The sequence below is a fragment of the Schistocerca gregaria genome, chromosome X, assembly GCF_023897955.1.
Source record: "Schistocerca gregaria isolate iqSchGreg1 chromosome X, iqSchGreg1.2, whole genome shotgun sequence".
Classification (NCBI taxonomy): domain Eukaryota; kingdom Metazoa; phylum Arthropoda; class Insecta; order Orthoptera; family Acrididae; genus Schistocerca; species Schistocerca gregaria.
The window spans coordinates 176,848,473-176,872,613 of NC_064931.1; the positions used below are offsets into that span (position 1 = coordinate 176,848,473).

Genomic DNA, 24,141 nt, shown 5'->3' on the forward strand with positions numbered 1-24,141 from the left:
TGCCTCGGGCTTGGATGTGTGTGGTGTCCTTAGGTTGGTTAGGTTTTATTAGTTCTAAGTTCGAGGGGACTGATGACCTCAGAAGTTAAGTCCCATAGTGCTCAGAGCGATTTGAATTTGATTCAACTGTAGTAAGAGGTAATGAAGCTAGTATTGTAATTTAGTATTACATCATCCCTTCTGAGTTTTAGTGGATTATTCACAACAAATTTCGTATGATGCTCCTGCTACGACTCCTCTCATTACAGAGCTGTAGTCAAAACGTTCGTGGGCGAGTTCAGCATGTTTTCATGGAACAATTGTTTCCGTGGAAACTATCATTCATTTATCTGAGCTACCCCAGAACATAAGAATAACAAGCTATACTGCATCATCTTACAGTCACTGAACGACACTTCCCTGTACACTGCAGGATCATCAGGAAACAGTCTCAGATTGCTCCTTACTTTAACTGACAGATAGTTTATGTATATAAATACCTATAACGGTCCTATCACACTTTCCTGGGGTATTGCTGATGATACCCTTGTCTTTCATGAACATTCGCCCTCGATGATGCGGGATCTATTACTTAAAATACCTTAGAGCCACTCACATATCTCAGAACCTGTTTCGTTTGCTGGATTTTCACTAATTGAAACAACTTCTTACATCACTGTCATTTAGCTTAAATGAGACGGTATCTTGCGCGCTGACTAGTTGTTCTATGTCATATGTTTAACACCACCTTGGTAAAACTTTTTTGATCTTTACTTGGTTCTCTGAAGAGATACATGTTCATGTACCTCGATTTCATGTCTGAACTACACTGAAGCGCCAAAGAAACTGGTAAAGGCACGCGTATTCAAATACAGAGATATCTAAACGGGCAGAATAAGGCGCTGCGGTTGGCAACGTCTACAGAAGACAACAAGAGTCTGGCGCAGTTGTTAGATCGGTTAATGCTGCTACAATGGCAGGTTAACAAAATTTAAGTGAATTTGAACGTAGTCCGCGCACGAGCGATAGGACACAGCATCTCCGAAGTAGCGATGACGTGGGGATTTTCCCGTACGACCATTTCACGACTGTACCGTGAATATCAGGAACCCGGTAAGTAGTAGGTGGGTGTATAGGGAACATCCCCCTCTTCTAAGGTTAAATTCAACCATAATTTTATTTAGCTTTTAAGGTCCCATTTAACCTTAAAAAATTATTTTACTTATCTGTTGGATAATCGTGTTTAACCTTAAATCTTACCTTAAACGCATTTTATTTTTATGGTTGATCTTAATGATAACTTTAGATTACGTTTTAAGGTTACTTTGAACCATGAATTGTTTCACAATTCTCCAGAAATTTTTATGGTTAGTTTTCACCTTAAAGAAAATTTACTTTTAGAAACCTCATTGGACAGGGTATGGTTGGTTAAAATCTTAAATAAGATTTAAAAATAAAATGCGTTTAAGGTAAGATTTAAGGTTAAACACGATTATCCAACAGATAAGTAAAATAATTTTTTAAGGTTAAATGGGGCCTTAAAAGCTAAATAAAATTATGGTTGAATTTAACCTTAGAAGAGGGGGGTGTTCCCTATACACCCACCTACTACTCCGGTAAAACATCAAGTCTCCGACATCGCTGCAGCCGGAAGAAGATCCTGCAAGAACGGGAGCAATTTCGACTGAAGAGAATCGTTCAGCTTGACATAAGTGCATCCCTTCCGCAACTTGCTGCAGATTTCTGTGCTGGACCATCAACAAGTGTCAGCGTCAGAACCATTCAACGAAACATCATCGATATGAGCTTTCTGAGCCGAAGGCGCACTTGTGCACCTTTGATGACTGTACAACGCAAAGCTTTACGCCTGACCTGGCCCGTCAACACCGACATTGGACTGTTGATGACTGGAAAAATGTTGCCTGGTCGGACGAGTCTCGTTTCAAATTGTATCGAGCGGATGGATGTGTACGGGTAAAGAGACAACCTCATGAAGCGATAGACTCTGTGGGTCAGGAGGGGACTGTTTGAACTGGGGGAATCTATATAATGGTGTGTGGCGTGTGCAGTTGGAGTGATATAGGATTCCTGGTATATCTAGACAGGACTCTGACAAGTGATATGTACGTAAACATCCTGTCTGATGACCTGTATCCATTCATGTCCAATGTGCATTCCGACGGACTTGGGCAAATCCAGCCGGACAATGCGACACCCCACACGTTTATAATTACTACAGAGTGGCCCTAGCAACACTCTTCTGAGATTAAACAATTCCACTGGCCACCAAACTCCACAGACATGAACATCATTGATCATATTTGGGTTGCCTTGTAACGTGCTGTTCAGCAGAGATCTCCTCCCACTCGTACTCTTACGGATTTATGGACAGCTCCTCAGGATTCATAGTGTCAGTTCCCTCCAGCAGTACTTCAGACGTTAGTCGAGTGCATGACACGTCGTGTTGCGGCAATTCTGCTTGCTCGTGGGGGCCCTACACCATGTTAGGCAGGTGTACCAGTTTCTTTGACTCTTCAGTGTATAAAGCAAATATTAACCTGAAATGACACATTTTTCTGTCAATAACTCGATAAGAATACCATTCTAACAGGCGTTGAAGGCCGAACGAAATCGACCGACCGCCGTGTCATCCTCAGCCCTTAGGTGTAGCCGGATGCGGGTACGGAGGGACATGTGGTCATCACAGCGTTGTCCCGGCCGTTGTCAGATTCAGGTTTCTTGACCGATGCCGCTAATTCTCAGTCAAGTAGCTCCTCTGTTGGCCTCACAAGGGGTGAGTGCACCCCGCTTGCCAACAGCACTCGGGTGACTCGTACGGTGACCCACCCAAGTGTTAGCCAAACCCGACAGCGCTTAGCTTCGGTGGTCTGATGGGAACCGGTGTGTCAATAACTCTATGAAAGCAGCTAAAATACATACGAAAGTGAATCTACTTTCACCACACTGAGTTCCCGGGTTCGATTCCCGGCGGGGTCAGGGATTTTCTCTGCCTCGTGATGGCTGGGTGTTGTGTGCTGTCCTTAGGTTAGTTAGGTTTAAGTATTTATAAGTTCTAGGGGACTGATGACCATAGATGTTAAGTCCCATAGTGCTCAGAGCCATTTGAACCATTTCACCACACTGAACAACAGACATCAGTATGGCGAAGCTCTGTACAGCAGTTTGCGTTTTACACACTCAGCCATCGCTTCTTTGTAGATTGGAGAGGGGAACAAGGTATGAGGTGCGAAATGGAGGACTAGAACGGCGTCATGTTCTGCAAACCTACAATTCTGACGATATTACTGTAATCTAATGTGCGCATGCTGTGAAGAACAGACCCCAGTCAGTAGTACACACGGATAAATGAAAATCATGGTGTGATATCTTTCCCTTACTGACAGTCGCATCAGTCATTAGTCTCATCTCCAGCTCCGTCTTCTGGCACTCTCGGACCATACAAGATCGGTCGGCTGCCGTGTCATCCTCTGCCAATGGCATCTTCCGGATGCCGAAGCCCACGAGAAAGACAGGCCGTGGTCATTACGCCACAACATGTGATACTGCGCGTCTTACGTCTGCCAGCAGCCGTCTCCGCCGAGGAGCGAGTAACTATTTCGGACGAGTTTAATAAATGTTGACTGCATGTTTAAATGCAAGCAAGCTCTCGATAGCACACGACAAAGTTAAGACCTATAGTGCGTACCTTTCCAATTACATACGGATTTCCGCGCGCACTGCACGGAGCCGAGCGTTCGTGAAGTATGGTGGACATACCAAATAGTGTGGAGTCTCAAGTTCGTTGCGGGGCCCGTATTTCTCGTGGGCCCTGTCCAGATGCGCATTGGCGTCCGCACACCTCTCTCCCGGCTGCTGTCAGTTGTCAGACCAAGCAGCTGCTACCTCTCACTCAAGTAGCTCCTCAAATGGAAAAGTACCTGGCAGTACCGGGAATTGAAACCGGTTCCTCCGCTTAGCAGTCGGATACGCTGACTATGTTACGGAGGTGGACTCATTAGTTTCATGTTATGTGCACAACAGAGCCACTGCAGTTTTTCCATCTACGCATTAATAAGAAGAAGCTACATTGACACAGCTAGAACATGATATCCTGACGGTAATAGTGCGTTGGTCATCTTATATCACCCTTCAGTTCACCGTGATATGGCTTACAAATGCGGTCTTTCCTGAAACGAAGTGGTAGTTGTGAGTGCTAAGACACCAACCAAATGTTTCTTATAAGACTAACGTCTGAAGAAATTCAGAAACAGGACATCAGTTGTAATTCATTTTGATGTTATGTTACCTTCCGAAATTGACAATTTTCCTGATAGAGTATGTCACATTCAGTAAGGAAGACATCGTCCACAAAGGCAAACCAAGCGGTCACTGACAACACTCACGATAATCATTGTTATCACTCGCTATCCTCAACTGGTACAAATCTGGTATCCAGGGAGGTGGAGTTGAATATCTAATTTCTCGACGGTTCGCATATGATTTCCGTTCCCGTAGCGTAGTTCTCTGTAATACAAAATAGCACCATTTCGTTTCAAGCGACCTAAGTACAGTTAATGAGTAAGGGATTGGTGCGTTACGCCATACCGCATCAACGAAATTGTAAGTGACATATGTTGGGCGCGAATCATTGCCTGACCTCCTAACGACAAGTTGGCACGAGAAAAGCTTACAGAGTAATGAGAGAGGACTCATGAGGGCCCAAAATAAATTGCAGTTTGGCATTGTTCTTTATCAGGCCTCAGCGCTATAAGCTCTTCTCCAATAATGCTGCTCAGAATCTTAACAAAGCAATATGAAATTAGTAAATCGCTGTATTTGAGTTGTCCCTTTTAACACTCCAGTAGACGAGGATGAGAATGAATATTTCGTTTATGACAAGGGCTTCAAATTACTTGATAGCTGAACTTTGTGACGGATACTAAAAATATTTCAAATCGAGTAAAAAGGGACGGGGTGGTATATGAGCAGCCAATGACATGACCTTCGTTTGGTATTTTCGGTACACAAAATGGGTACAAAAAATGACGGTACTTGATTCAGTTATGCTTCTTTGACGTAATGCCAGCAATATTTAAATCGCATTCACCCGGAAACACTCAGGGAAATTGCGAATGTTACGTGCAAATGTTGTTTTAGACCCACCTTATCTGTCCTATTCCCAGAAAGCTGTACATATAATCTTTTAGGAATGAAATGCATATGAGGTAATCCTTTAAGGGACTACCAAACGGCGAAACATACACTGCCAGAAATCAACTGGAAACTGAAATAAATGACCAGCTATTAAATTTCAAACGGATATGTTGGACAAAATTATTATCATGGTATGGGTTTCTCAATCATGAAATATTATTTTTGTCTGGGAAACTTTTAATATTTTGCGTCCATACGACGACAGCATCAAGAAAACCTTCGTAGTGGTACGGGTTAAAGAAGAAAACGAGCCAAAATATTGTTAGATGTGCTTAAAAATGTATTTTCATCATTTCGTGAGCGGAGAACATTTATTCCAAATTCAATTTATTATTACCATTTCGAAAATACAATAATTTGTGATTTTAAAATTAAGAACGGTGTTGGTAGGTCCTTAAAAGGTTACCTCAAATGCATTTCATTCCTAAAAGATTATGTGCTCTACCTCTGTGGAATAAGAGTGTTAAGGTGGGCCTAAGACAATCTTTGCACGTAAAATTCACAATTTCGTTGGATGTATATATTATTTAATATTTGTTTGTGTCGATTTATTTTAAATGCGGTTAAAAACGATATCTAGCTTGTTATAAGCCTAAGGTATCCGGAAGTATCCCTGGTAATACTACGAACAGGTATGACGCTCAATATTTACTCTCATTGTCTCAATATAGAACACTGTCGTTACATGCGTTCCCCAGTAAGTCAATTAAGCTAGTTAAATATGGTCGCACGCTTCTAGTTCATCGTCCAGGTAAATGTGTTCATTGCAATTATTACAAAACCAAAAAAGCTATAATTTAACTTAAAATCATATTTTTTCATTTTTAAAATGATAAAAAATATATTTATTTAAAACAACAAGTTAAAGAATAAATTTCTTCCTCGCTGTTACATTGAAATACATTTTAGAGCCCTTCAATCACTCCATACACTTCTGTTTATTTTGTTAAACGCAGATTTCTTATGATACTGATTCAGTGTAACATACTTTAAGCATTAGAGACAAAAAAATAATAGTTTTCGGAGGTTTATTCGGCTGCAATAATTTTTTGTCAGAAATCCCGAAAACGATTTTTGTTCCAACAGTTTTCAAGTAATCCGAAGTTGAAAATGTAAGAAGCTTTATCCGAACTAATTTCAAAATAAAGGAATATTAGGATTTAACGACGAGGTAGTTTCAAATGAAGCACCAGCACGGATGGAGAAAGGATGAGGAAGCATTGATCTTGTGCTTTTCGAAGGTACTGTTCTTAAATTTGTCTTAAACGATAAGGAGAACAAGTGGTAAACCTAAATTTGGATGACCAGAGGGGGATTTAACACTGGCCTTCAGAATGTAAAAAAAAAAAGAGGAAAGAACAGTGGATATGCAGTTTCCGAAGACAATCCGTGGAATGGTAGGTCTATGACACAAGAGATACATCAAGAACGATCCAAGATAATGAAATACGTTTTCCAACATATAATACTTCGCAAAGGACCAATACTTTACACAATGGTTAATACTTTCAACTCTCTTGATCTAGCGAGATGCTGAAACAACTATGAGATCTGGAAAAGTGATAACGGACTTTTAACTGATTCAAGGGAATAAGAAGCCCAAGGTAACTGTTTTTCTGTTTCTGTCACACAATTCTACGTGTACGTTGCACTGAACGTGAAACTGCAAGCACGAAAGTTGTAGAGAGCTTTCAGTAGGCGATCATTAATGTGACACATCAGCTTGAAGTAAGATTAGTATTCACTTTTTTAGAGAAGCGTTACATCCGTAAACCCCGGCTCTCGGGCAGAACTTTTGATAAGTTGTTTCTGTCGTAAGTACTTGTAGTATCCTTGCGTGCTACCCGGAAGAAGGATTGAAGCCTGCACCGAGAGTAGTTAGCGAGGTGTAAAGCTGAAACAATGACTTAGAATTCGTGTCTAGCTGTGGCAGAGTAAGAACGATCACGTTATTCGAAAGATAATCAATGCCGTATCCTATATCGTGGAATACTTGAACGATGTTAACATCTACTTGATAGTGGGCATCACAGCAATAAATTTGTTGAATGAAGGCGATGTTTTTTCCACTCAGCGTGTATATTTATAAAAGACTCTTATTGACTAAGTTCGATCTTTGCCTACCTACTTCGCGTATTAAGTGCACCGAAAGTTTGTAAACTATCACAAACGGTAGCTTGTCGTGTGAGTTTAATACTACTTTTATGTCAGCGGCACCTAGCTTGTGCGTATATTGTTATATGATGTTCCATAATTTGTACTGTAGCAGTTGTGCAGCACTGTTCCGCAAGACCTTTGACCTCCACATTACCGCTAGAAAAAATGAAAACTAAAAAGCGGATATAAATATCGAAATTAGTTGCGTATATGACGTGAAAAAGACAATATCTTACTAAATATTGCATCCTAAGTGGAAATATCTCACCTCCATGTTATCTACAATTTTTTTCATTCTCTATAATTCACGAGATGCATACAATCAGCGGAAAAACCGGCCTGGCGACATATTATCATTGAATTATAACAAAAATAAATAAGGTTACATAATGATTTACCTTACCCCATCACGGTGGCGTCAGCCATTTGAAACCATTGCTTATATTTGTTGCGACACTTACCTGGAAAGAAAAAGAAGAAAAATGTTACACAAAGCAAAAGACATTGACAATTATACACTTCACACCGATGAATTATGTTACACAGAGTAATTTGTACATTCGGGACCATGTGATAAACAATTCGGGAGAACAAAAGGGAGAAATGATACATGGTTTCCATGCTAGAGACCATTTTATTCATAACTTGTAGAATCCCGTACATTGTACTCCGGTCAGCGTCGTGCTATCGTTCTCTGTCAGAGCGCGGTACTGTTCTTCGTGATGGCAGCGGTCCTGTCCATTACGTTTCGTTTGTTCTTTATTGCCGGCCGGGGTGGCCGAGCGGTTCTAGGTGCTACAGTCTGGAACCGCGCGACGGCTACGGTCGTAGGTTCGAATCCTGCCTCGGGCTTGGATGTGTGTGATGTCCTTAGGTTAGTTAGGTTTAAGTAGTTCTAAGTTCTAGGGGACTGATGACCTCAGAAGTTAAGCCCCATAGTGCTCAGAGCCATTTAAACCATTTTTTTGTTCTTTATTTTCATGGTGATCATCGTCCAACGTGACGCATCAGAAGCCAGGCGTATCTGCCCCCCCCCCCCCCCTGATGTAAATACCATGAAAAACGGCAAAGATAATAATTCTCAGCTGCAATGTCCTACAGACCAGTTTGCTTGACGATGCCTTAGAGAAAGTGTTGGAGAAGCTGCTGTGCGTTTGATTACAAGGGAAATGACGTCTTCACAGAATGCACTCGCAACAGTATGGATTCAGAAGTCGGAAGTTAACAGAAGGATCTGTAATTGAGGCGATAAGACTTGTAAAATACTATCTGTGTAAATATTTTGTAGCTATAATGGTGGAAATCGCGGGCGCTTTAGATAACTTTTAATGGCCTCCACTTTTTGATCGCCTGTGGGACTCGGCCTACCGCCGATCGTTGACGTTTCCTGCGCATGTACCCCGACATCAATGTGGGATATGAGCACCATGCACACGTACGTAGGCCGCACAACGGGTTGGCATACTCTGGATCAGCTGATCGAGTAGCTGCTGGGGTATAGCCTCCAATACTTGCACCAGTGCCTGTCGGAGCTCCTGAAGTGTCATAGGGGTTTGAAGACGAGCAGCGATATGTCGACCGAGAGCATCTCAGCCTTGCTCGATGAGGTTTAGGTATGGAGAACAGGCACGCCACTCCATTCGCCTGATATCTTCTGTTTCAAGGTACTGCTCCACAATGGCAGCTCGGTGGAGCAGTGCGTTAACATCCATCAGGAGGAAGGTGGGACCCACTGCACCCCTGAAAAGGTGGACATACAGGTGCAAAATGACATCCCGATACATCAGACCTTTTACAGTTCCTCTGTCAAAGACATGTAGGGGTGTACGTGCACCAATCATAATCCCACCCCACACCATCAAACCACGACCTCCATACAGGTCCCTTTCAAGGACATTAAGGGGTTGGTATCTGGTTCCTGGTTCACGCCAGATGAAAACCCGGCGATAATTATTGTTCACACTATACCTGAACTCGTCCGTGAACATAATCTGGGCCCACTGTTCCACTGACCATGTACTGCGTTCTTGACACCAGGCTTTACGGGCTCTCCTGTGACCAGGGGTCAGTGGAATGCACCTTGCAGGTCTCCGGGCGAATAAACCATGTCTGTTCAGTAGTCTGAAGACTGTGTGTCTGGAGAAGACTGTTCCAGTTGCTGCGGTAAGGTCCCGTGGAAGGCTACCTGCAGTACTCCGTGGTCGTCTGCGGGCGCTGATGCTGATATATCGGTCTTCTTGTGGTGTTGTACACTGTGGACGGCCCGTACTGTAGCGCCTGTACACGTTTCCTGTCTGCTGGAATCGTTGCCATAATCCTGAGATCACACTTTGTGCCACTCGGATGGCCCATGTTACGACCTGCTGTCTTTGACCAGCCTCCAGTCGCCCTAGTATTCTACCTCTCATAACGTCATCAATATGTGTTCTTTGAGCCATTTTCAACACACACTCACCATTAGCACGTCTGGAAAAGTCTGCACACTTACTCGCTGCACCGCACTCTGACATGCACCAACACACCTCTGCGTATGTGGACTGCTGGCGACGACCGCAGGTCAAATGCATGGTCATACGACGAGGTGATTTAAACCCGCAAACCGCCCACCAAAGCGTTGTTTCACCATAATCAGCATTATCCTTAATTTATGAGATGAGTGTACAATAAGAAGGTATTGTAAAGCTATTGTAACTGCGATCATGGGACACTGTACGAGTGCTTGAGTGCACAGACTTCCGCTCTTAACACCATTACGGGCATTTAACAGTGTTCAACGCGGAATACTTCTTCGATCGACGGGGAGCTTTTGGAACTCTGTCACTTAAGGCGTTGAATATAATGCTTCGGATGCGTCCACTTGGTCTCCATATACGAATAAAAGTGGTCATGTATTGGTTGGAAAAAATACAACATGGTGAAGTGTAGAATTTAATAGGAATACGGGCCACAAGCAAGCAGTCACTACACTAGCAGATCCTCCATTTGTAGCAATACCGATGGGATGACTCCCAAAGAACGAGCCGAAAAAATACAACAGACTCTGGGAATGATTCACCTGAAGATGCCTGATACACTTCTTGACGGGTCATGGGCCTTACACCACCTACTGGCATCGAACTTGTCGAAAACAGACCTCGAATGTGTCTGTGGTGAAGAAGGCACAACAGCATATACTTCCTGGAGAAGTTCGCTGTACGTCGATGTTGCTAATAGCGCTCAGCAGCAACTAAATCGGCACGGTAGACTCGATTTCAATGAAACACTGCATTGACAGACAACACTGCATATCCTGGACAACATCGCTGACGCTCTTCCAAGAAAGGCTTGGGAAGCGAGTAACCTTATCAATCAACACCCACCTGCTGCAATACGGAAGTCTGCGGCAAAAGATCAAGAAGCAACGGAACTAATACAGTTGAGGTCGACAGCTGCAGCAGACGAACAACCAACGGGGCATGAGTGGCGATCATAACAACAACTGTGGGCCGTGTCTCGCCATGCAAGGAACTAGAACTGGAGTGATGCAGGTCGGTATGTTCCTGCGCTCCTCGTCGCGAGAAGCGATGCTTCTTCGGAACCATAAAGTCGTCCCCTGCAACCAGGGAGCCTATAGACAATGGACGAGGCAACTGCAACCATAACGTCCTCCGCAGCGCCTCAGGATATCGCAGGGTGTGTCTACGAACCGTGCAGCGAGGGAGTGCGTTCTAGAATTCGGCATACAAAAGCTGGTGCTATTGCTGTTTACAATCTATTGCAATTAGTTGTAGTATATACTACATAGTTGTAGGGCAAATAATGTTAGACAAAGTATGGTATAGAAGCAGGTATAATGTTTATTGGCCAACGGCCTTGCACAGTGGTGTCAGATCACCAAAGTTAAGGTCTGTCGGACTGGGCTAGCACCTGGATGGGTGACCATCTGGTCTGCCGAGCGCTGATGGCTAGCGCGGTGCACTCAGCCCTCATGAGGCAAAACTGAGAAGCTACTTGATCGGGAAGTAGCGGCTCCGGTCTCATAAACTGACATACGGCTGGGAGAGCAGTGTGCTGACCACATGCCCCTCCATATCAGCATCCAGTGACGCCTGTGGACTGAGGATGACATGGCGGTCGGTCAGTACCCTTGAACTTTCCAAGGCCTGTTTGGACGGAGTTAAGTTTAGTTTTAGTTTATAATCGTTATTAATAGTAGATATACTGCACTTATGGTGATAGGAAGGGGTATTGTGTTTCATGTAATGATGCATGTTGCACCATTAGTTGCCGATGTAAAGGGGAAAACATGGTGTTGATAGTAATACTCTGCGTAAGGACGAATACAGTCTGTGTTCACACTACGGATAGCAGGGTGCAATGAAATTAATAAATAAGTCGCCATGCTGGAAAACGTGCTTTTGGCTACACGGAAAGTAGTCTAGTTTCCGCCTCGAACGCGCAACGGATTCCTAACCGGTGGAGCCTGGGTTCGATTCGCGGCAGGGTTGGAGATTTATCCGCTTGGGGACTGGGTGTGACGTTGCTTTTCCATTCGCATCGTCATAATTGACATTCCACTGTTGAGATGTCTGCATGGGCACGTGTGGATGCTTCATGGTGGTACTTCTACCGACACCTAGACTCTGGCAGTGAATGGTAGCACTGCTTCTAGAAAGAAAACTAACCTAGAAATGTTGGTAGACTCCTGTTGGCAGTTTGTCTCACAATTTAAAATCATTCTGTGTGAAGGCATTGTCATTATGGCCAGAAAGTTAATAATGTAGTAACGTGAAAGCTTATCAATGAAAAGTGAATGACTATTGGTTATGCGGCTCAGTAAATGAAAATAAATAAACCATGAGTTATAAATAAATACTACATTCTTGTCTCTAGCTCCCATGGAAATCCAAGCTACTTATTCATGTCTACTGAACCCACACATATTCCCCAGCACCTGTCTACCAAGATCAAGAGCTCACAGAAGCCATCCAATGATGCACCAGGACTAGCTCCTTTAGAAGAAAGAGCAGTATGGAAAATGCAGAAAAATGTTTAAACTTTAAGAGGAGCGTTTTTCGATATGTCCCCTTCGGCCAAGTTAAAACTGTTTACCTGATTGGCACACGAACTTGTCACTGCCAATTACAGAAAGTATCCATTTATTTCTTTGTTTTCTGCAAACTTCCCCTCTTATGCTTCTAAGGCGGTCTGTGTAATACGTACATTACACTCAACAATATTCACATATTATGTCTAACATCGTAATACAAAAAATATAAATATTACACAGTATAATTTAACAGTAAATGGCTCTGAGCACTATGGGACTTAACATCTATGGTCATCAGTCCCCTAGAACTTAGAACTACTTAAACCTAAGTAACCTAAGGACAACACACAACACCGAGCCATCACGAGGCAGAGATAATCCCTGACCCCGACGGGAATCGAACCCGGGAACCCGGCCGCGGGAAGCGAGAACGCTACCGCACGACCACGAGATGCGGGCTAACAGTAAATGCCAAAAACAAAACATAAGAAATTCAAAAACAAACTACATAAAACAATTATCTGAGATGAAAATATTAGGTTAAAAAACAAAATGAAAAGAAATGTATATTCCGATTTTACAAGCATCACACGTATGTATTTCCATAAATGTCATTCGACTTGTGGTTTCCCCGTTGACTAGAGAGTTGCCTGTTGAGTGGGAACATCGTTAAGACCTACATTTACATTTTTACAGATATTACTATTAAACTAAGCAACATGAGTTATTGTAGTTTGAATAGCCCTTCGATTATTTGTGTGCTCTTGCGTATGTCCAATGGCTCTGGGTGAATTTACACATAATACATTTTATTATTACTTGCCAATGTTGTATGTACTACGTGATCTCAGATGGACTGGACGAACTTCTGAGGCCGGCCGCGGTGGTCTCGCGGTTCTAGGCGCGCAGTCCGGAACCGTGCGACTGCTACGGTCGCAGGTTCGAATCCTGCCTCGGGCATGGATGTGTGTGATGTCCTTAGGTTAGTTAGGTTTAAGTAGTTCTAAGTTCTAGGGGACTAATGACCACAGCAGTTGAGTCCCATAGTGCTCAGAGCCATTTGAACCATTTTTTTTAACTTCTGAGGTCATCAGTGCCCTAGACTTAGAACTAGTTAAACCTAACTAACCTAAGGACATCACACACATCCATGCCCGAGGCAGGATTCGAGCCTGTGACCGTCGGAGCAGCGCCGTTCCAGACTGAAGCGCCTAGAACCACTCGGCCACAGCGGCCGGCTAAACTGCAGTGCATCTCAGATCACTGCAGGCTATACTACTGTTGTTATGTTACTCGTACGTCATGTGTAAATGAAATCATTACAATTACGGATCCGACTGCTATCAAGGCAAATCATATAACAAACTTAAAACTTTATCTTACAGGCTTAATGGTTAACTTATTATAGATATAGACGGTACGGTCACATTAATGTAACAACTGTTCGACGTCACCGTGCAATGACCACTCATAGACGGTAGATGGCAGACCTAGCAGTGCCGAGTGTACAAAGAGCGTCGGGGAGACGTGGAAATCAGGGCAGTTGTTGTCATATTGCAGAATCTGAGCGATTTATTTGATCATTGGCTTACGGAGACAAGGTTTGAAACGGTTAAGTTTTTAAACTGCTCATGTGTCACCGTGGTTAAAATATACTGCGCATGGAAAAATGGCTTCATCCAAAACTGGCGCCGAGACTTCTGTGGTGCATCACCGGCCATGGATGACAGGGGTGAACGACGTCTGTGCATATGTCTATGGCGAATAGACGTGCAGCTGTTGAGCAACTGACCGCGCGGATGAACGATGCCTGGTTCATGCACCCATGCTGTCGTCTGTTCATCGGCGACGAAGGCAGGAATTTGCACGTGGATACTGCAACTCGACGTCAATCGAGTGGCGACAGGTGGTCTTTTTAGATAAATTGAAATGTAGTGTGACTAGGCCATGCCATCGGGTAGACCGTTCGCCAGGTGGAAGTCTTTCGATTTGACGCCACTTCGGTGACTTGCGCGTCGACGGGGATGAAATGATGATGATGAGGATAGCACAACACCCAGTCCCTGAGCGGAGAAAATCTGCGACCCAGCCGGGAATCGAACATTCTGTCGCGCTGACCACTCAGCTACCAGGGGCGGACGCCTTTTAAGACGAAACCTCTGAAAGCAGACACCTTGCTAGCAGGAGGAAGCGTTATGGCCTGGGTAATGTTTTCGTGGCATTCTCTGGATGATCTCGTCATTATGAAAGGCACAGTGGATCAACAAAAGAATGCATCTATCCTCGGGGGCCATATCCACGCCCACCTGCAGTTTGGGTTTCCTCGGCACTATGGCATCTTCCAGCAGGACAGTGAAACGTGTCGCGCTGCTTGCAGTGCACGTGCGTGGTTCGAAGAGCACCAGGATGAGATTTGCGTACTTCCCTGGCCACCAGACTCCCCAGTTTTAAACCCGATAGAGAATCTGCGGGAAACCTGGTCACGGAACGGGAAACAGCATGAGTACACATTCCGTCGGTATATTGCAGGATCTCACTGACTCGCTTGCTGCACGTCTCGTGCTGCGAAAGATGGTTAGTTATTCAGCCTTTTGTCATGTGATCACATTAATAAGCCTGCACAGTGTATTTCACGATTTTTCTACATTTTACGGGCAATAAACTGCTAACCAGACTTACAATGGTGCTACCAGCACCTTTTATTTATGTATCAACTAAAGTTCATTTGCACACGCAGTCGTTACTACTGTCAGCTGTACGCTGCACTACAGCAGTTACCTGTTCACCTTCGCTACAACTGACATCTTCATTAATGTTTCCTGCTTCTACTCCTCTTCCTGTATGCTTTCCTTGTGCTTTTGAACTTTCCCCGTGATTGGAATCGATAGGAACAATACTCTTACCAGATGAGCTACCCTACCGAAGTGAAATCTTTTGTGAATACGTGATGTGCCTTTACACCCCTCAAATGGCACGAGCATGTATCCGAGTTCGAGTCCCAGTTCCACAGACAGTTTTAATCTACTGCACAGGCTCGTCTTATAACTAGGAAAGGTGGGAAATGCTTTACGAACAGTTATTTGACACGTGGTATCTAAATATTTTGCACACATAACAGTTATCAACGTCTTTCTTGTTTTCTCGGATGGGACAACAAAGGAACACATGCCAGTTTCAGTTCCTTATTCGTTGCTGCTTTATTTCCTTCCAATACTCTTTTCTTCCTTTCTTCTAACCACTCAGACCAGGGTTTTTCAATCTCCTACCTTGGAATCCTAAAATTTCCAATACTTTTTCCCTGATCACCTCTCTCTCAGTTGTGTCTTCAGCCTTTCTTTATTTCATGGATACAACTTGTTGTTGACTTCTTATCCAATAAATATTCGAAGATATTTTTTTATTACTCTGTTTTGCTTTCGATATAAATGTCAAAAAATACCAGTCCTCTTTTCCTCGTTACTTCGGATATGTTTCTTACGGTTCAATAAATTCAATCATTACTATGTAATTTCCATAGTTTTATATGGATCTAATATTTTCCTAATGATTCAAGTTTCTGGTATTTTCAATGCATCTAATTTATATTTTAATGCTAGGCATGTACTTGCACATAGATATTGTGGATTCACTACTGAACTATACTGCCCCTATAGCAGTTTTTTCTTCAAAAACATTATCTTGGATTGTCTCCCCATGATATTAAAATTTTTGACCTTTTAAACTTGACTAGTATCTGTTTTAAGGCATCTCGTAGTAGAAAAACTATTTTTTCTTTGGAAATTCTTAAACTGGTCCTACTGGATATTTATTAAATTTTTGTTTCTCCCCCTCAACCGTATTGGTGAAAACTTATTTTCATTCACGGTTTCAACCAAATTATCATTGTTTTTTTCTAGAACTAAATTAAAAAGAGTTGGGAAAAGACCATCGCCTTGCCGTACACCTTTGCTTGCCTCGAGGAGCTATCTTATTTATCCTATAAATTTCATTTTAGATACCGTGTTTGTAAGTGCTTCATCAAATTTTCGGATTATTTTATCTCTAGTCTGTTGTCAGCTCATTCGGGAGAACGACGGTTCAATCCCGCGTCTGGCCATCCTGATTTAGGTTTTCCGTGATTTCCCTAAACCGCTCCAGGCAAATGCCGGGATGGTTCCTTTGAAAGGGCACGGCCGACCTCCTTCCCCGTCCTTCCCTAATCCGATGAGACCGATGATCCCGCTGTCTGGTCTCCTTCCCCAAAACAACCCCCAACTCTGTCGTCAGCTGAATCAAAGTACTGTGAATTTTGTAATTTTTAATTAGTAACTTAATTTCAGGAGAGAAACGCTCCCAGGCAATGAAACAAACAGTGTCCGCGGATCTCTGTGCTTGACGCACGCTGACGAGCATAGACATTCATCTGCGTGCACGAGTTTCGTGCGAGAAAGCAAGTATACAGTAGTGAGCAATTCTTTCACACCATTCCAAATGACGGCGATAGTTATGTATGGTTTATTCGTGCACTTAAAAATCGTCTTAAATTTTGTACGACGAACTAAGACAATATATCTGTAATTAAACAAGCATTATTTTACAAGTTCCATGTATTCCTCTGCAGCATACAAACGGCTTCAGAGTAAGGTACATCATGGTTGATAGATAAATCACTAACTGCTGTCATGAATATCAGATTACGCTACGAAACAACGTGGCATTCTAAGAGGTCGTATCATTTTCAGATAATGGAATCTGATGTCTTTCCAAGGAAAATCTTTCTGGAATATACAGTTAATCTAATTAATCACCTAACTAGCCATTCGAACAACACATATCTACTCCATTAATAGAATTGTTTATTGGTAAGGCAAGCAACCTATTCATAGTTACTGAGCTAGGTGACGCAGTGGTTAAGACGTTGGATTCGTATTCGAGAGAATGGCGGTTCAGCTCCCCGTTCGACCATAAACATGTAGTGTATTTGTATTTGATGACCAACTACAGTTTCAAATACTGACTTTTATTCCTGAAATTAAATTTAACTGTACTACCAAAAGTGACATATTTGAAACTGTAGTTCGTCGTCACAAATTAATTTACTTAAGGATAAGACGGACCTCTGACGAAAATGACAACGACAGTCTGTCACTTCTTGTTGTCTTGATTCTAAAACCTGTACTGGAATCACGAGGTGTGCGAGTAAGGTAAATGAATTAATAATGCATGAGAATAAATAGGGAGGTGTATGACATATGGAAATTTTGGTCGGTACGGGGAGTGTGCTCGGATAGCCTTAGTGGTAAGGTGATCGCTCGCGATAAGCGAGAAATCGTGAATCCAGTCCTCGTACTACACAAATTTTCATATAACGCCCTAGGTTGTACATCTATACCTGTCACTGATAACTTGCATTTCAGGAATAAACCTCATAAAGATTTAGGTTTTCCGTGGTTTCTCTTAATCATTGAAGGCAAATACCGGTGAAATTCCATTTAAATGGACACGTCCAACTGTTTCCACAATCCGAGGTTGTATCACGTCTACAATGACCTTGATGTCGAAATGACGTTGAATCCTAATCTTCCTTCCATACTTACGGATACGTATACTGTAAGAAGAAAACTATTCATCTGCTGGTGTGATAGTAACTTCATTAACTCTTCTCACTTGTCAAAAGGGAGCTCTTCATATAAGGCACATATGTGATCAGAGTAGAGGATAACTATGGCTTTCTGGATTATACCTACTATGGTTACGTTAAGTGAGAAACAAAAATATTACATAACTACCAAAAGTTTTTACGTTAAACAACTGAGTAAGAGTACAGAAAATCTGTAACTTTACCTACTGTTTTCAACGCCTAACAGTTTGGTGTCTGGTACAGTTGTAAGCTTTTTGCTGAAAACACTAGTGCTTACCTTTGACTACTTGTAACACTGAAGATCGTGATGACGTCTTTAGGCTAATCTGTATTCTCTACGAGACGAAGGTGCAATTGGATTGCGTGGACTGTAACAGTAGCGCTCTGTCACGACTTTAACGGAGGAAATATACTGCAAGATAAGTACGAGCGCGCGAGCTTCCTTGTGTGGTAATAGACGCCGCTAGATGGGCTTGCCAACAACCGGGCATCGGCTTCCATAAATGAATGATAAATCTGCATTATGGTAAAATACATCGGGATCACTGATCTGTGGTAAGAAACGTCAGTAGTATACTTGATAGCAAACCGGGCATCGGCTGCCATAAATGAATGATATATCGGCAATATGGTAGAGTACATCGGGATCACTGATCTGTGGTAAGAAAAGTCGATAGTATACTTGGTAGCAATACATTCAGTTCACATTGCGGAGTCAGATTTGTTTAGCGAATAGACCGAAGTGTTTACACAATAATTGTGGTTTCCCTAAGGGACTTCGTTTTTTTTTTATCTTTTAAGCATAGGTTTCGATCATCAAGGAAGCCGCTAGAAAAGGAGAACAGAATTCTGACAAGACTTGGAAAAAAATCTCATTCCATCCGCAATAATAATGGCCCACTTCCAGCATGCCGGATTGCAACAGGCAGTAACTTACAATGATTCGATGAAATTACAAAACTGTCAGAGTCGTACAGAAGTATGTTTTTGTATAAACGGTGACTAGATTCGGACATTAGTCCATTATCAAGCCATCCACGTAAGTTCTACCATACCACCAGAACGTATGTACGTTTCACGCAGCACTGCACCGCCATATACAAACAGTACCTTGCACTTTGCTACCCATACAAGCAATGAGGCAAGCGTACACGCATTATAGTGTTGTGGTAGGTCTCATGTGGATGGCTTGATGACGGACTTAAGTCCGAAACTGGTCGCCATTTAGTTAAAACCTAGCTTCTATGCAACTCTCACAGTTTTGTAATTTCATTCAACAATAATGGCATGCGGCTGAACGGCCAGCTGCAGGTCTTCGGATAGGGCGCCACCTGGGGTCGCTTCGTGTCCCAAATCTACCTCAGTTATACAACCGGAGAAAGAGGGCCTGCAGTTTAACGTGGAATGCGAACCATGTCGTTCTGGCGGCTCATTACATCGTTGAGAGACGAAGGCTGAAGCAACGGCAAACAGAAAATTCCCTCGGTCTGACCGGGATTAGATTTCGAGCTATGTGCTCCACTAGGCCCTACACCGGTTATGAGTCGTTCACTTTCTAACAATACCACGACTTGCGAAGTAGGTTAGAAATCAGATTAATAATGTTGCTCACGCAGCATACGTTCGCTTTATCGGGCAACAACAAAGTTATTGACTGTGGATGTTATCATCAGAATGGAAATAATGAAGTCGCTGAAAAAAAGTCATTAATTTTGGCACTTACATTGAATGGATTCCCACGTAGATTTCGTCGAAGTTGTTATGGCTCATCTTGTTGATTCTAGAGTGATTCCACTTTGACTGCTAGAAGGTCCAGATCTGTATTTTAGCAATATTTGAAGACCTAACAAATGCGTTTTTCAGGAAATTCTTAATGCTCAAACAATCCCTGGTCAGAACAATGGTATGGTAGAAATAATTTTTGACTTGGTGTTCACGATCCACATTTTTATTAAACTTCTTGTAAATTCACATATACTTCTTCTTAATTGTCACATCATCAAGAAAACAGTTTTGTATCAATCTTCATATATTTAATTTCCACTTTAACCAAATACAAGACTTGACTGTTCTTTTACAAAGCGAAATAACAACTTAACTTCTGCAAAGTGAAACAAAGACTGCTCTGTGCGCATTCGCGCCAAAACGGTTACAAGTAAGCCAAAGATTATGTCAGTCTCACAGAAATGAATACACACAAGAACCATGTCACTGTAATATACCGATACACCGAGTACCTATACATTAATAAAACCAAATGTGAATATTGTCACAAAAATATGTCTGATATTTCGCAGAAAAAGTAGTACGACATTACTGGTATCGAGAACTGGGGTTGGAGTGCCGTAATGGTCACGTAAATAAGGGACCATTACAACTTTCAAGGGAGGAGTGCATATTTTCAAACTTCCTTGTAGACTAAAACATTGTATATCGCTATCTGTACGCACTCTGACTGAGCTATCGAAGTACATTTCAGGACTCGCCTTTACAGCATCCGCTCTGTCCGTACCTCTCCCATAAGTTCCAAATCAATTTTCCACAGCTTGGGAGTAGTTTCCACATTTAAACTTTCTCTCTGTAAGGGAGTGCGCGCCGGTTTGAAACTTCTGAACTAGCATTCTGGAGGACGACGATGGAAATCCGCGTCCAACCATATTGAATTAGGCTCTTCGTGATTTCCGTTAATCGCTCCAGAAAAGTGCTGGGATGGTTCCTTTGAAAGGACACGGCCTATTACCTTCTCCACCACTGCAACAAGCCAAGCTTGCGCTCCGCCTCTAATGGCCTCCATGTCGACGGGACGGTAAATCCTACTCTTCTTTTCTTTCCATTTCCGATTGGAAACTTCGTACTACATTAAACTATGAGTCGTATTTGGATAGCTCCGTGGTTAAGAGCATTTACAACGACAGGCAATGTTGCGTGTTCGAGACCCGGTGCAACAGAAGCTTTCAATCTTCCAGGAAGTTTCTAGACATCTCATACTACGACGTAGAGGGAAATATTCATTCTGAAAACAACCCCAATGAACTCAGTGTCAACGGGACGTTAAACCCTATTCTTCCTTCCTTCTTCCTGCCAACAACACCCAGGCTGTACCTAAGCCGTTTCTCCGCAGTACAATTTCTTCCATGGTGCTAGTCCAACATAAGGTAAACAACAGTGCTTCTGTAAAGTTGTCGAAGTTGGAGAGAGATGCTGGGAAAAACTAAAGTACGGAACTCATTCTTAGTCTCTCAGGAAGTTTCATTTAATAAAATGTCTGGTGTTTTATGAGAGACGCACGAGAATCATAAATTATGTTTACATTAATGGCAGGTATTGCAAATCTCCTAAACTTGAGTCTTGGCTGGACATTTTAATGGTGAGAGTTGCTTAACATTAATGAATAGTTACATTACTAAGGAAAAAGACACACATGGCAGAATAAGAGAATTGCTCATGGTATCCTAAGGAGGAAGCATAAAGGATTATGCGATTAAAATGTGCTTGCCAGTATCTGACCAAAACATGGTTCTATTTTATGCGCCGTATCAATGGCTGTTCCTGAAACTCTTCTCTCCACAGCAGATGCAGAGAACAAATTGTTCCAGTCTACACTTACAAGGGCAATGAAAAAATATTTCTCGGCCTCGAAATTGAAACTGAGATATTAAAACGTTTTTTTGCATAGTCCTCTCTGGGGTTAATACACTTTTCCCCATATTTCTCCAGTGAGCAGATTCCATTCTTAAAGTACGACTCTGTAAGGTTCGCGAGCAACGCATCCACAGACGAGATAACTGCTTGGTTCAATTCGGAGATAAATAGGCTGAATATTCCATCAATTCTTACTTCAGAATCCGAAAACTGGCCTTTTCAAAAAGCCTCCATATTGGTGCGTATATTCTCAGGAAGAATTATTTCTTCTCTTTTGAAATTTATATCTCTTTCTACGCTTTTTGCCCCCAGTAAGTAGATGCTCAGTTATTGTTTTACTGTTTGGATCGCAGGAAATATTAGAAACGCCTTTTGCGTCCCAAAGTACTAGGACCATAACATCGCCGGCACATGAAATCGTCTTCGACCCTCTTGGTGCAATGTCGCCAAGTGACCTCCCTTCCGCTTCACACTTCACCTTCTATAAAAAAAATGGAGAGTTGGGATCGTTAGGTTGGTTGCAAGCTATTTTTAAACAGCGAGTGCTTGATATTAATACTGGAGACGGAGTAAATATTCTCATGTATAAATGTTAACACAAATTAGTTAACTAAGTAGACGCATTACTGGAAAAAATTAACAAGCAATACTTTTAACATAGCTGTAACTCTGAAATGAGGCATATGGGCAAGCACGAGTAAAGAAAAAGTAAAATAAAATAAGAAATGATGTACTGCAGCTATTTTGTTTTTTGTCACTTAATTTCCGTTCATTGCCACTCCAAGACAGACTGAACACGTTAGCACAACTAACAGTGCCAGTACTAAACAAATTTGGTACTTTGGCAATAGATAGTAGTTTTACCGGCCGCTGGTGGCCGAGCGGTTCTAGGCGCTTCAGTCTGGAACAGCGCGACCGCTACGGTCGCAGGTTCGGATCCTGCTTCGGGCATGGGTGTGTGTGATGTCCTTAGGTTTGTTAGGTTTAAGTAGTTCTAAGTTCTAGGGGACTGATGACCTGAGATGTTAAGTTCCATAGCCCTCAGAGCCATTTGAACCATTTTAGATAGTAGTTTTAGTCTGTTTTAGGACCCTTCAGAGAGTGTAGTGGTTGTGGATACTGCCAGTTCCTGTGTGAAACAGTAACTGAAGGAAACGTATTACAATTTTCTATGTAAGAATGTACAGCAGACTTGTTTGGAGATTGGAGGAAACAGTTAAATTCACATAAGTGTAGAAAAGAAAACATTATACTGCATTTTAAACATTCCAGATCCGATTCCATTGGTTAATTCTATCCCTTTTAACATCTGTCTACGTTAGATATTGCTTCACAGCCACGTAATACAGAGGTCTTACAGCCAAAAGTCTATTCAAATAAATTGTTATAAATAGTGAATTGTTATGAGTAACTCAGGGTGTGATTTCTGCAAAACGCGTAAACCACAAGCGCACTGGACACTATGCAACTATCCACGAATGCAGAGCCAAGTTACAGCCTCTTTCATACTAGGAGTGTCCGACGTTCCATCAGAATGCAGATCTGTTTATTATCTCCACGTCATATTTTTTCAAAGAGCAGGACCACTTTCTACAGAAATTAGTTGATCAGCTAATATCAGGATATTGGAATGCTGTTTGTGCTGTGCAGAAGCTGCGTTAATCCAATATAACCAGAAATATTTATCGGGGAAAACATCGACGTATTGTTGCTCTGGGTGACATGGGGGTAACATAAATGGTAAATCTTTATTCGAAGTAGTGTTTCAAACTCCCTCACAGTATCAATAAGCTATTAGCCTATATCACGCAAGGTCATGGCACGTGAACACTAACAGATCCTCTCAAAATCTCTCTAGAACATCTGTTGCACAGACAGCGTGGAAGGAATTTAATGGAGCCGTACAGCACTCGTCATTTCGCATCATTAGAACATAAAGTAAACTATACCGTGAGGCATGTCTCCAGCGCTTCAGAAATACACTCCTGGAAATGGAAAAAAGAACACATTGACACCGGTGTGTCAGACCCACCACACTTGCTCCGGACACTGCGAGAGGGCTGTACAAGCAATGATCACACGCACGGCACAGCGGACACACCAGGAACCGCGGTGTTGGCCGTCGAATGGCGCTAGCTGCGCAGCATTTGTGCACCGCCGCCGTCAGTGTCAGCCAGTTTGCCGTGGCATACGGAGCTCCATCGCAGTCTTTATCACTGGTAGCATGCCGCGACAGCGTGGACGTGAACCGTATGTGCAGTTGACGGACTTTGAGCGAGGGCGTATAGTGGGCATGCGGGAGGCCGGGTGGACGTACCGCCGAATTGCTCAACACGTGGGGCGTGAGGTCTCCACAGTACATCGATGTTGTCGCCAGTGGTCGGCGGAAGGTGCACGTGCCCGTCGACCTGGGACCGGACCGCAGCGACGCACGGATGGACGCAAAGACCGTAGGATCCTACGCAGTGCCGTAGGGGACCGCACCGCCACTTCCCAGCAA

At 42.7% G+C, this 24,141-nt stretch overlaps 1 protein-coding gene across 7 annotated transcripts in view; it reads right to left on the minus strand.

Moving 5' to 3' along the window:
- Window positions 1-24,141, minus strand: part of LOC126298847 (nuclear factor 1 X-type) — a 1,745,828-nt gene that overhangs the window by 939,747 nt on the left and 781,940 nt on the right. The window lies entirely within an intron of this gene.